Here is a 13,129-nt window from a genome sequence, read left to right as displayed (position 1 = left end):
GAAGAAGTATTCATCACTCAGATAGCTTTATCCTCCGCAGGACGTCGGCATATTAAGTTCGGCTTTAACAATTTTAGCCTTGAGCAAAAATCCACCATCAACATTAAGTCCCCTGCCTAGCGCATAATGGTTACACTATTGTGGGGTAGGCATGAGATGGTGACGTATACAACGTAAAAAGAAAAGACAAAGGAAGTTTACCTGGAGGGACTTTGGCTAGCCGTGTTGGCCATCGTCCGTGTGAGTACACCAGGTGTGACCACGACCTTGGTGGGACCGGTTTCCTCCTCCGAGCATTTGATCCAAGAAGGGAATAGAACTTGTATGCTCCTCTTCCCATAGAAAACGTGCATGTAACCCTGGACGGATGTGGACCCCACCATGTATATGCTTCGACCAAACGTCAACCTGTTGCACCTGTTTGATAGGCATGTGGGCTCATTTCTCTCAACCGTGGGACTCATCATGCGCATGTTTGATCGAACGTGAGCTTGTTGTGCCTGCTTCGGTTAAACGTGGGTCCACTGCGTGCCTGCTTCAGTAGAACGTGGGATCCGATGTGAGCATGCTTGCTTCGAACATGGGATGATGTGCATGCTTCGATCAAAAAAGGGTCCACCGTGTACATGTTTCAAACGTACGCCCTTTCTTGTGCATGCTTTTCCCATACGGTTGATATTCTTGCTCGAGTGGCATCCTTGCTACTTCGACCAAACACCGACCCTGCTATCTTGACCAAACACCGGCCTTGCTGCCTGCTTCGGACGTGGGACCCACAGCGTGCTTGCTTTGCTCAAAAATGAACCTTGTCTGCTCAAATGTGAATGTGGGTTCTGCAGAGAGCGTTAAAGCAGCTTCTGGAGCGTACGTCTAAGCGGGTCCCGGAGAGAGCGTTGAAGCAGCTTCTGGAGAGTGTTGAAGTGTTGAAGCGATTTCTTCTGGAGAGAGAGCTGAAACGCCTTCTTCTGGAGAGAGCTGAAACGCCTTCTTCTGGAGACAAAGAGCATTGAAGCGGCTTCTGTTGGAGGGAGAGCTGAAACTCCTTCTTCTGGAGAGAGCTGAAACGCCTTCTTCTGGAGAGAGAGAGAGAGAGAGAGCATTGAAGCGGCTTCTGTTGGAGGGAGCATTGAAGCGACTTCTGCTTCAGTTTGGTTTCCCCTTGCGAATTACATGCTTCTTGATTGACCATCTCTCTTGTGTTGAAGAAGTTCTTGACTGACGGCGAAGGAATTTCATGCTGAGCCTCAGTCCTCAAGCGTGGTTTACGTGGCTCTATCTTGTATGCCCGATGGGTTTACCATAATAAAGGTATCGCCATCCAGCCTTCGTACTAGTAATCATATTACTTCTCCATGGGTAAAGATATGCAGAAGTTTAGATTACCTATTGTACATAGTGGTCTATGGTGAAGCTCTGGATGGTATCAATCGACGAGCAACAACGGTTCTTGGCAGCAGCTGTAATCAGAAGAGACTGGCAGGGAGAGGCGTGGTGGCAACTTGCACGAACTTGACACTCTTCATAAAATGGTAGAGATCGTCTCGTTATTAGAGGGAGAAGCTGGAACCGATGGCTTTCTTGATGTTTCTTCATGGAATAGAGAAGAAGGAGACAGTCCCCTGCCCACGAGTATCCACTGAGCTTTCGACTTGATAGATGTTGTCACGCTAGGTTCATGAGGCCGTCTTGACATCTTGGAATCATAATGATATCATGCTTGCATCTCTCTAAATTCACCATCTTTGAGATGGGCAGTGTTAAGCAGTCCCCAGTCACACTCCTTTACCCTTATCATTTTTGGATCGTGTCTTTGAGGAGTTCGGAAGTTCCTTCACGCGAATAACTTAACTAATAGGCTCTGCAAATATGATGAATCTCCTGACATTCTGTATGTACCTCTTAAGTCCCGGGTGCAATCTCCTTTGGCAGCGCAACTACTTCTTCCACGGGAGACAAATTATGAAAGCGTCTCTCATTGATGTAGTTACCGTCGATCCAGATATGGAATATCTTGGACGTTTTTTTATCATTATGGCAGTCATGCATGTTGTACTAGAGTTGAAGTTGGCGTTGGACGCGCATGATGTTGTATGTCGGTGGCTTTCCTCTTGCTGCTTCAGCGAAACTGTTTACGGAAGGCTGAAGGTCGTATTTCCTGTTGGCGAGATGTATGCTGAGTAACGAACATCATGAGGCTCTTAATTACTGGCAAACCTGGTTCTTTCTAGCAGGGAAGATGTTGTTGTAGATGAGCGTTCAACAGCTTCACGAAGTCCATAGGATGACCAAAAGCGCAGATTCTCCAACATAGCACGATAGACATGCACCATCGTCTGATAGAGTGATTCTCCCGGATCTTTATCTTTTTGAGGCTTCTCCCTTGAGGTATCGGCTCCAGTGGAAGATTGCCGTCATAGAGCGTTGATACGTTGCACCGGCATTATTTAAACCAAATGGCATTAAAGTATAATAAAATTTTCGAGAGGAGTTCGGAAAGCTGTCTTACTTGCGTCATGCTCGTACATCCTTATCTGATTGTACCCGATATATCCATCCATGAAGAAGAACATGTCTTGTCCGCTGATGGAGTCTACTAACATGTCAATGTTAAGTAGAGGAAAATCGTCTTTGGGGCAGCATTTGTCAAGTCTCTGAAATCCACGCAGCACCTAATCTGTCCATTTTTCTTTTCACCGGGACCACATTATCCAACCAGGTCAGATGATGGATGAGCTTAATAAAGCCAGCAACAAGCTACTTCTGAATCTCAGTCTTGATTTGCTCTTATGCCTCGTGCCTGAATTTTCTCGGAGATTGCTTGATCAGCTAGGCTCCAGGTATGACATGTAGATGGTAGGTGACCAATTTTTCATCTGGACCGAGAATTTCTTCATACGTCTAAGCGAATATGTCCTGGTATTCTTTGAGAATTTGTACAAGCTTTGTGCGTTCATCTATGCACAAGGTTGAGCTGGTGGAGATAGGCCTAGGAGATTCCTCATTCCCGATGTTAACGATTTAGAGCTCATCAGTTGTGGAGTTGGTGCCGTCTTGCAGCTGTCGTGGAGCATCCAACACCTCTTCCTGTGGATCGTCGTTGTTGTAGCATTCCGTTGGGTGGGGAGACTTGGTAACAGTCTCTCCTTCTCATTGATAACAACGGCGTCAGTATACGGTTTTCCTTTTCTGGTCACGGATTTCCACAAAATTTCGTTCCCTCTTAGCGTGAGCGTGGTTTGCGGCTTCACCGGATGAAGAAGAACGCTTTGTCAGCAAAGATGCATTGTGGGGCTTAGCCCTCAATGATGCGAGTCAGTCCTCCTTCTGGATTGACACCCACGTGGGGAGTGGTATGCAATGAACTTTTGTCTGATACTTCATGCGGAGCTTATATTGGTTCAATCAATTCCAGTCCACATATCGGTGCATAGGGAGACAGCGATGCAGGGATACAAATGACTTCTTTATTCAGCATAGTCTTCAGGCACTGGTGATATGTCGAAGGGACAATCCTACTGTCATGAAGCCACGGTCTCCCCAATATCATGTGGTAGTCTGGCTCTTTTTCTATGACTTCGAATTTCACCTTTGACTGGACGGGCCTTACAGGTAAATTCAGGTTGACATACCTGTACGCGTTAGTTTGGTTTTCCTCGAAGTCTGTCATTGTAGTAGGCTTCCATACGATCTTTCCTGGGCGAACCTTGGCTGTCCTGAGAGTCTTGAGAGTAATCACATTCGAATAAGCTCCTGTGTCGTTAAGGGCCCTCTTGAACTTTGAATCTTTGATGCGTGCGGTAACATGTAGGGCACGGTTGTGACCTTCCTCTGGTTGATTGCAGCAAACGTCTCCGTCCGTTGATTCTTCGAGAGGTATAAAAGTTCGCATAAACTTTACACTATAGAAGACGCTTCCTGATCCACCGGACTCTGGTTCATAGTGAAACTATTGACTTGAGGAAAATCATTGTGAGGATCAGTCCCCAGTGTAGGAGTCTCCATGACAGGACCGCTCATATCTGATGTCATCTTGATGAGGAGATCGAGTATGTCGTTTATCGCTTCTTTGATCAGGTCCATGTAGGCCCGTGCCGCTGAAGTACCTTCTCCGGGTGCGTTGAATGCATTCCTTTTTGGCTCCAAGGGGTGTCGCGGCTCTTGTGGCAATCGATCAGTTAATGTCTTTAGAAAAGTGAGTACCTCTTCCTGAGTTGTAGCCATGTCCGTTTGGGACCTAACGAGAAATTCTTGTCTCTTCATCAAATCCACCATGGTAATAGGGAGTTGTCCTCCTCTGGCTCCTCCAGGTCCTCGTCTCGATGGAGGAGTGACAGTTGCTCTGGTGGCGGCTTGAGGCGTTACACTTGAAGAGATGCCAGGGTTTGCGGCTGCTCTGGATCTGATGATAAGAGGTGTCACGCCCAATGGAATATCTCCTCCTGCTCCGCTGGTGCTGGTAGTAGAGGAAGTAATTCCACGAGATACATTGATGGTATTGACTGGATGCACGGTGACACCTAGGATATCAACACCGAGAGTGTTGTCAACGCTAGTCCCGTCAAGATTGGTTGTTGATCCAGACCTAAGATCCACCATTTTCGAAATCAGTAAAATTGAATTGGTACTGATGAAATTGACTTCACAACCGAGAGATTAATCTCCCACTGTGGTCGCCAATTGTTTATGGGTGAAAAATGTTTCCGCGTTTTTGGTAAATTTGGGTGTGTGTGGATGAGAAACGAATCTAAACCCTAAACAAATGCACTACACGGGAGTGCTTTTTGATTCGAGATATCAATCTATACAATTATGGCCTAAACCAAGAAATAGTCATTCCAAACTTGCTTCGGTCACAAAGTGAAGGAGATGGGGTTGATCTTAGGGAGGGAAGCGAAGAAGGTATTGAGATTGTGAAGGTGTTGGTTGTTTATGACTTGTATCAGAAAGCTGAACTGGCTTGAAAAATGTAAGCTATCAGTTCTGGTGTTTTCTGGATACGAATGACAACACTTGGTTTTCTGTGCTTGTTTGTCCGTTTAGAAATAGGTGATGGACCTATTTATACAAGTCATAAAGCACAAACCTCATCTCTCGTAGGAAGTGAAGGAAGTGGAGTGATGAAGTAGTGGGGTCGTGTGTGAGTGATTGCACGATCACGTCTTGGCCCACTTCTCCCATCATCGCTAACCGTCCATGTCTTCCTGACACGTACTTGTAATGGCGCGTTGCACGCTGCACGATGTAAACCGCCAGACCAATACCGCAGTAAGTATCCTCCAGTTTGTGACATGCTTGATGTCTCGAATGAGTGGATCGTGGGACCCACAGGGAGTAGCATACGATGCTAGGTTAAATAACTGAGTTATTTAGGAAATCGATATTCATGAAATATCGTGTATACTTTATGCATGTAATGCATCGAATATAATCAATCTGTATGAAGCATCGATGTTGATGTAATTTGTAGATAGTGGTAAAAGTGGTTCGATTCTCAGACTTGTGAAGGATATTAATTAGACTTAAATTCTAATATTAAAATAGAAAACTCACTAAAAATTATAGCAAACTCAATCAAAGATGATATCAATACTAAAAGAAACACTGAGGATAAGATTTCACTATTTTCCAAGTTCAAAGTGATTAAACCAATACTTATGCAATTTTCTTGTTTAATTTGATTCTAAAATATTGCAACAAGTAGATTTTCAAAAGTAATAATTGTAAATACCAAGTATGAAGCATCAAAAGTCTTACAACTAAGCATACTCCATCAAAATAGATCACAATCACTCAAATAAAAATCATATTCAATAAATAGTTCAAGGCAAATAATCATATAATTATTGCAAATAAAAAGATAAAATAGAATATACCACTTTTTATTGGAAAAATAGCTTCCTCTATCGCCTCAGCAATGGGGTTTAGCTCCTCATATTACTCATGATATCAAAATATGTGTTTGTTGCTCAAAAGATGATTAAAAGAGTGAAAAGTAATAACACAGACTGTTTGCAACAGTGTATTGATGTTGCAAAACAGCTGTTACAATGGAACTGTTACAGAAAAACTGTTGCTTTGTCGCTGATTTTAAGACCCTAGAATACGACTGCCCTGCACAGCTTAATTTTCTTCAGCTGTTAAACAACGACACTGTTCTGCGACTGTTTCCTGTGCGTCAATGTTCTTCACGTTCTTCTCTTCAGCAGCAGCAGCAGCAGAAACATAGTTTGGTAAAGCTCTGATTTCTTCTTCTCTGGCTCTCCTTAGGTTCCCAAACTCTCGACACCTCTTCTATATGACCCAAGACATCTATTTATATCAAAAATACCGGTTAAATCTCTCCCAAATCTTCCAAAATCTCTTTCCTTCTCTTCACGGCCAAGTTGCGGCAATTTCTTGTTTTAGAATTTCTACGCGTTTCTGAGCTTTCCTTTTTATTCTAAACTCTTCCTTAGATAGATACAAATCTTTGGGAAGGTTTACATCGCTTTAATCTCTCTAAAATTCCCTAAAACAGGTCACACACGTGACTTTCCATATTTTCTGTTGTGAGAAAAATCCGTCGATTGAGCCCAGTCTAATCGATTTAAACACCCATATCAGATTCCTAGACCCATAAGGAGTCTATCCTATGAAAATCAGAGGTTTAATCGACCTCAAACTCCTCCAAATCACGATTACCAAAACTGTTCTTCACTGCACTATTTTCCCGCCAAAAACCTGGTTTTTGAAATGTTGAAGATGGTTGCCCCTTATCCAGAGTAGGGGTGTGATTAGCAACTGCCTGGAAATGGGATGCCCCTTAGTAATTAGGTTACCCCTTATCCAAAGTGAGAGTCTGAATAGAAAATGTCCTCCGGGTGCTTTCCGACAACTTTTCGAGCCAATTTTTTCCAAAAATGTTTATTGGCCAAAAATACCTACAAATAAATAAAACACCATGATAAGTACAAAAATGAGCCCTAACAATGTATAGAATCGAGACAAATCGGACACAAAAATGTGTCTATAAAATACCCCCAAACCTATTATTTTCTAGTCCTCGAGCAAAAATAAAATAGAAATAAAATCCTAACTCACTGTCGTAGGCATCGTCGATTGCATTTAGCGTATGCAACAAGCCTTTAAACCCCTAGGTGTCCCTAGTGGCGAAGTGTTGTCTCCGGAGGGCTTACCAGAGGTATACCCACAAAACCTTTATACTCCAGACCCTAGCTATCTACATAGAACCTTGGAAGGCACTAAAGAATCTCCTTGGTTGGCATACTTATTGACTACAGGAGGAAGTACCATGATGCGAAATTCCAATTGTTGTACACGAGTTTGCACTCAAGCATACTAAAATACATATGAAGTGACAGAGCTCTACTCAGATAGTCGCACTATGGACATCAATATTCGGAGTCAAAACTAATCACATGGATAGATCAATAAGATGGATATAGAAAAACATAGATGGTTTTGATGTTTACTAGGTGAACGGTATTTCTCATATCTGTCTGAAGGCCTCCGCCAAAATGAACCTATCCTAATGAACTGAGATACCGGTCTGACTAATATCAACACACTGGCATATACAAGGGTACCAGTGGTCGATAATCCTAACTCGAGGTCAACACAACTGGCATATACAAGGGTTCCAGTGGTCGACTTTATTAAATTTATTCCAGTTGGTCTGATGGTCTGGTCTCTTTTTCTTTTTCTTTTTTTTTTTTTTATCTCAATCACTCTAATTCACCCTAGCATTGGTAACAACTTGAATCGTGAGCCCCACCTAATCACTTAGAGAAACATAGTTTAAAAACAAAACAAAATAAAAACAGAAGTGAAAAGGACTCAACGAGATATGGTGAAACTATCATGTTATTTCTAACACCTGAGCTCTGTGCTTTTATGAATAGACTCTTTAGATGTTGCCATCTAGTCAGATTGGTTCCTCAACTCCTACAACCAAAATGCTTCCATCCACTTAGATTGGTTAGTGCCATCCTTAATAGGGATAAATTTCTAGGCTCTGGAGTTTATTTATTGCAACGAAAAGGTAACAAAAAGTTACCCCCCCCCCCAAACTTAAATCTAACATTGTCCTCAATGTTTCTAATCAAAGAACAGTACCAAAAATATAAGTAACATGAGGAAATAGTAAAGAGAGAAGTCGGAAAGATAGTACCTGGGTGAAGTGTAACCAAAAACCTACAAAAATATTATACAACATACAAAATCGCCTCGATGGTCAATCAAGGTAAACAGGGTCCTCCAGAGGGACCTCCTCAACATCACCTGTAGGAAAAGGCTCTAAAAAGGGCTTCAATCGCTGACCGTTAACCTTCGAAGAACTACTACCATCTGGTGTCTCAATCTCAACAGCGCCATGAGGAAAAACAGTACGGACCACAAAAGGACCGGTCCACCGAGAGCGCAACTTCCCGGGGAATAGATGCAAACGAGTGTCATACAGAAGAACTTTTTGACCTGGAGAAAATGACTTTCGTAAAATATTCCTATCATGCACAAGTTTCATTTTGTTCTTATACTCCTTAGCACTATCGTATGCATCTCTACGAATCTCGTCCAACTCATTGAGCTGGAGCTTTCTTTGAGCTCCTGCCTTGTCAAGTGAAAAGTTTAAGTTCTTAATAGCCCAATAGGCTCGATGCTCTAACTCAACAGGCAGGTGACATGCCTTGCCAAACACTAAACGATAAGGTGACATTCCAATGGGTGTCTTAAACGCAGTACGGTAAGCCCATAAGGCATCAGTAAGCCTCGACGACCAGTCTTTCCTATTTGGATTAACTGTTTTCTCTAGAATACGTTTAATTTCCCTATTGGAAACCTCTACCTGACCACTAGTCTGAGGGTGATATGGGGTTGCTACTTTATGGGTAATACCGTATTGTTTCATTAAAAGAGAAACGGTCTATTACAAAAGTGTGAACCTCCATCACTAATTATAGCTCGCGGCGTACCAAAACGTGTAAGTATATTCTCTTTCAAAAACTGGACTACGACCCTGTGGTCATTCGTTTACACGGAACCGCCTCAACCCACTTAGACACATAGTCTACACGACAAGTATGTAAAGATAACCAAACGAAATAGGAAATGGACCCATAAAATCAATGCCCCACACATCAAAGACCTCAATCACTAAAATAGGGTTCAAAGGCATCATATTTCTACGGGAAATGGTTCCTAACTTCTGGCAACGCTCACAAGAAACACAATGACTATGGGAATCTTTAAACAACGAAGGCCAGTAAAATCCACACTGCAAAATCTTAGCAGCAGTCTTCTTAGCACTAAAATGACCCCCACATGCATGTTCATGACAAAAGGAGATAATACTAGACTGGTCACTCTCAGATACACATCTCCTAATAATCTGGTCCGGACAATACTTAAACAGATAAGGATCGTCCCAAAAGAAATGCTTAACCTCGGCTAAAAACCTAGAACGATCTTGCTTACCCCAATGTTGAGGGGTTCGACCAGTAACAAGATAATTCACTATATTTGCATACCAAGGTGATTGGGAAACAGAGAACAATTGTTCATCAGGAAAGCTATCCCTTATAGGAAGGGAATCACTAGGGGAACTAACAACTAGCCTAGACAAGTGATCTGCTACTACATTTTCTGCACCCTTTTTGTCTCTAATGTCTGGGGAAAATTCCTGTAACAATAGGATCCATCTAATCAATCTAGGTTTGGTATCCTTCTTAGATAAAAGGTATTTCAAAGCAGCATGATCTGTATAGATTATGATCTTAGAACCTAATAGGTAGGACCTAAACTTATCCAAGGCAAACACGATGGCTAAAAGTTCCTTCTCGGTAGTTGTGTAGTTCATTTGGGCATCATTCAGAGTTTTGCTAGCATAATAAATCACATGAAGTAATTTGTTTTCTCTTTCCTAAAACGACGCCTATAGCATAATCTGAAGAATCACACATAATCTCAAAGGGTAGGTTCCAGTTAGGTGCCTGGACTATCGGGGCAGTAGTGAGTAAAGTTTTAAGCTTCTCAAAAGCCTCTAAACAAGCATCATCAAAGACAAACTTAACATCTTTTGCAAGCAAATTGCAAAGAGGTCTAGAAATCAAGCTAAAATCCTTAATGAATCGACGGTAAAAACCTGCATGCCCTAGGAATGACCTAATATCTTTTACGGTTTTTGGGACCTGTAAAGTCTTAATAAGGTCAACTTTGGCTTTGTCTACCTCTATACCCTTTGAAGAGACGATGTGCCCTAACAATTCCTGATTTAACCATGAAATGGCATTTTTCCCAATTAAGCACTAAATTTTTTTCCTTACACCTAGTCAACACTAATGTCAAATGATGCAAGCACTCATCGAAAGATGAACCAAACACTGAAAAATCATCCATAAAGACCTCTAAGAACCGTTCTACCATATCAGAAAATATGCTCATCATACAACGCTGAAAAGTTGCAGGGGCATTACATAGCCCGAAAGGCATGCGTCTACGCAAAGGTACCAAAGGGACAGGTAAAAGTGGTTTTCTCTTGGTCTTCTGGGGAATAACGATCTGATTATAACCGGAGTAGCCATCTAAGAAGCAATAGTGACTATGTCCAGCTAATCGCTCTAGCATTTGGTCGATAAAAGGAAGGGGAAAGTGATCCTTCCTTGTGACCTTGTTCAATTTCCTATAGTCAATACACACACGCCATCCCGTGGTCACTCGGGTTGGGATTAATTCATTATTATCATTCTGGACTACAGTGATACCTGATTTCTTGGGGACAACCTGAACAGGGCTGACCCACTTACTGTCTGAAATTGGGTAAATAATACCCGCATCTAACAACTTAAGCACCTCTTTTCGAACTACCTCTTTCATGTTAGGGTTCAGTCGACGTTGCATCTCCCTAGAAGGTTTGGAGTCTTCCTCTAAATGAATCTGATGCATACACACAGTAGGACTTATACCCTTAATGTCTGCTATAGTCCACCCTAAAGCTTCCTTATTGTCTTGAAGTACATTTACTAGCCTACTTTCCTGATCACTATCCAAATTGGAAGCTACAATCACAGGTAAAGTCTCAGATGGGCCTAAAAACACATACTTTAGAGTATCGGGTAGTGGTTTAAGGTCCAACTTTGGGGGCTCTTCTAAAGAAGGAATTAGGGTAGTCTCAGAAACTGGTAACGGTTCGAACCTAGCTTTCCATCTATCAGTGTCTAACACAGGGGTAGAATCTAATAGAGCATTCACCTGTTCAATAGTGCTATCGTCGTCAAAATCTAAACCAAAATGGGATAGACAACTTTCTAATGGGTCTTCAGACAAGATGTTTGGTAATGACTCCTGAACTAAGGCTTCTATCATGTTCACCTCCTCAACACATGTGTCATCTAGCTCATGAGGTTGCTTACTGACATTAAAAATGTTCATCTCCATAGTCATATTACCAAAAGATAAACTCATCACACCATTTCGACAGTTAATGATCGCATTAGACGTAGCTAAAAATGGGCGACCTAAAATCACAGGTATCTGGTTCTCTGGGTCAGGGACAGGTTGGGTATCTAGGACCACGAAATCCACTGGATAAATAAACTTGTCGACCTCAATAAGAACATCCTCGATAACACCTCGAGGGATTTTAACAGACCTATCAGCTAACTGCAGTGTCATCTGAGTAGGTTTCATTTCACCAAGTCCTAGCTGTAAGTATACATGGAATGGCAGTAAGTTCACACTGGCTCCTAAGTCAAGTAAAGCTTTTTCTACCCGGAAGTTACCTATTGTGCAAGCAATGGTAGGAGAACCTGGGTCTTTGTACTTTGGAGTTGTGGTGTTCTGAATGATTGAACTTACGTGACTAGCTAAAAAGGCTTTCTTATGGACGCTAAGTTTTCGCTTTCGCGTACACATATCCTTAAGGAACTTGGCATAAGCAGGAATTTGCCTAATTGCATCTAATAAGGGAAGGTTTATGGTAACTTGCTTAAAAACCTCCACTATGTCATTAAAGTTCGATTCCTTCTTTGTTGGTACTAATAGCTGAGGAAATGGGGCTCTAGGCCTAAAATCAGACCTTTCAGGAACCGAATTCACTCATCAGAAACTTTATCAGTCTCTTCAGCTACTGGTCCTGAGAGGTGAGATCCTGAGGGGTGAACTACAGTATGTTCACTATCGGGCATGGTTACCTTATTGTCTACAACTCTACCACTTCTAAGGGTTCTAACAGCATTCAATTGATTCGATGGTTTTGCACCTAATTCATGAACTCCTCTAGGGTTGGGTTGTGTTTGACTAGGAAACTTACCTTTTTCTCTCAAAGAATCACTTATCAGACCAACCTGGGTTTTTAACTCGGAAATAGCCTGACTATTTTCTTGTCCTATCCTGTTACTAGCTTGTAGACTCTGTTCTACGGATAACTGGAATTTTGCAGTTTGCTGAGTTAACAAGGCGAGAGATTCCTCTAAACTTAGGATTTTCTTATCTGACTGATTCTGAAACTGAGCTAGTCCTGAAGGATTCTTAGTATAGCCAAAACCTGGGGGAGCATTAGAATTACTAAACTGACCTTGACTTTGGCCCTTAGACCACGAAAGGTTCGGATGGTTTCTCCAACCAGGATTATAGGTTTCTGAATATGGGTCAATCTTTTGACGGTTATCAAATCTAGTGTTATTATAAAGAGCATTGGCCTGCTCTTCAATATTCTGGCCTTCCCAAAAAGGCTCCACTCTACCACTAGTCTGGCCCACTTCTAAGGCTTCTAACCTTTTTGCTATAGCAGCAATTTTGGCATCTGATTCATAGCCTCCTTCTACCCTATTAACGTTTCCTCTACTTAAAAGAATTGTTTTCTGGGGTGCCCTACTATTTTCCCATTGCTGGGTTTTTTCGGCGATTTCATTAAAAAATTCCATCGCCGCATCAACAGTTTGGTTTTCAAATCCACCAGTGCATAGAGACTCAACCATGGTCGTTGTGGAATAATCTAAACCCTCATAAAGGATCTGAACTAGCCTAACCTTTTCTAAACCATGATGAGGACACTGGGATAATAAATCATTGAACCTTTCCAAATACCTATATAAAGATTCTCCCTCTTGTTGTGAAAATGTGCATATTTGCGTCC

The 13,129-nt window shown here is 42.0% G+C and overlaps 1 pseudogene; it reads left to right on the top strand.

Moving 5' to 3' along the window:
* Positions 1-13,029: 13,029 nt before the first annotated feature.
* LOC113284840 lies at positions 13,030-13,129 on the top strand (annotated as a pseudogene).

Source organism: Papaver somniferum, chromosome 5 (assembly GCF_003573695.1).
Source record: "Papaver somniferum cultivar HN1 chromosome 5, ASM357369v1, whole genome shotgun sequence".
NCBI classification, from domain to species: Eukaryota; Viridiplantae; Streptophyta; class Magnoliopsida; order Ranunculales; family Papaveraceae; genus Papaver; species Papaver somniferum.
Note: the sequence above shows the minus strand (reverse complement) of the source record. Positions and strands in the feature narration are given on the sequence as shown.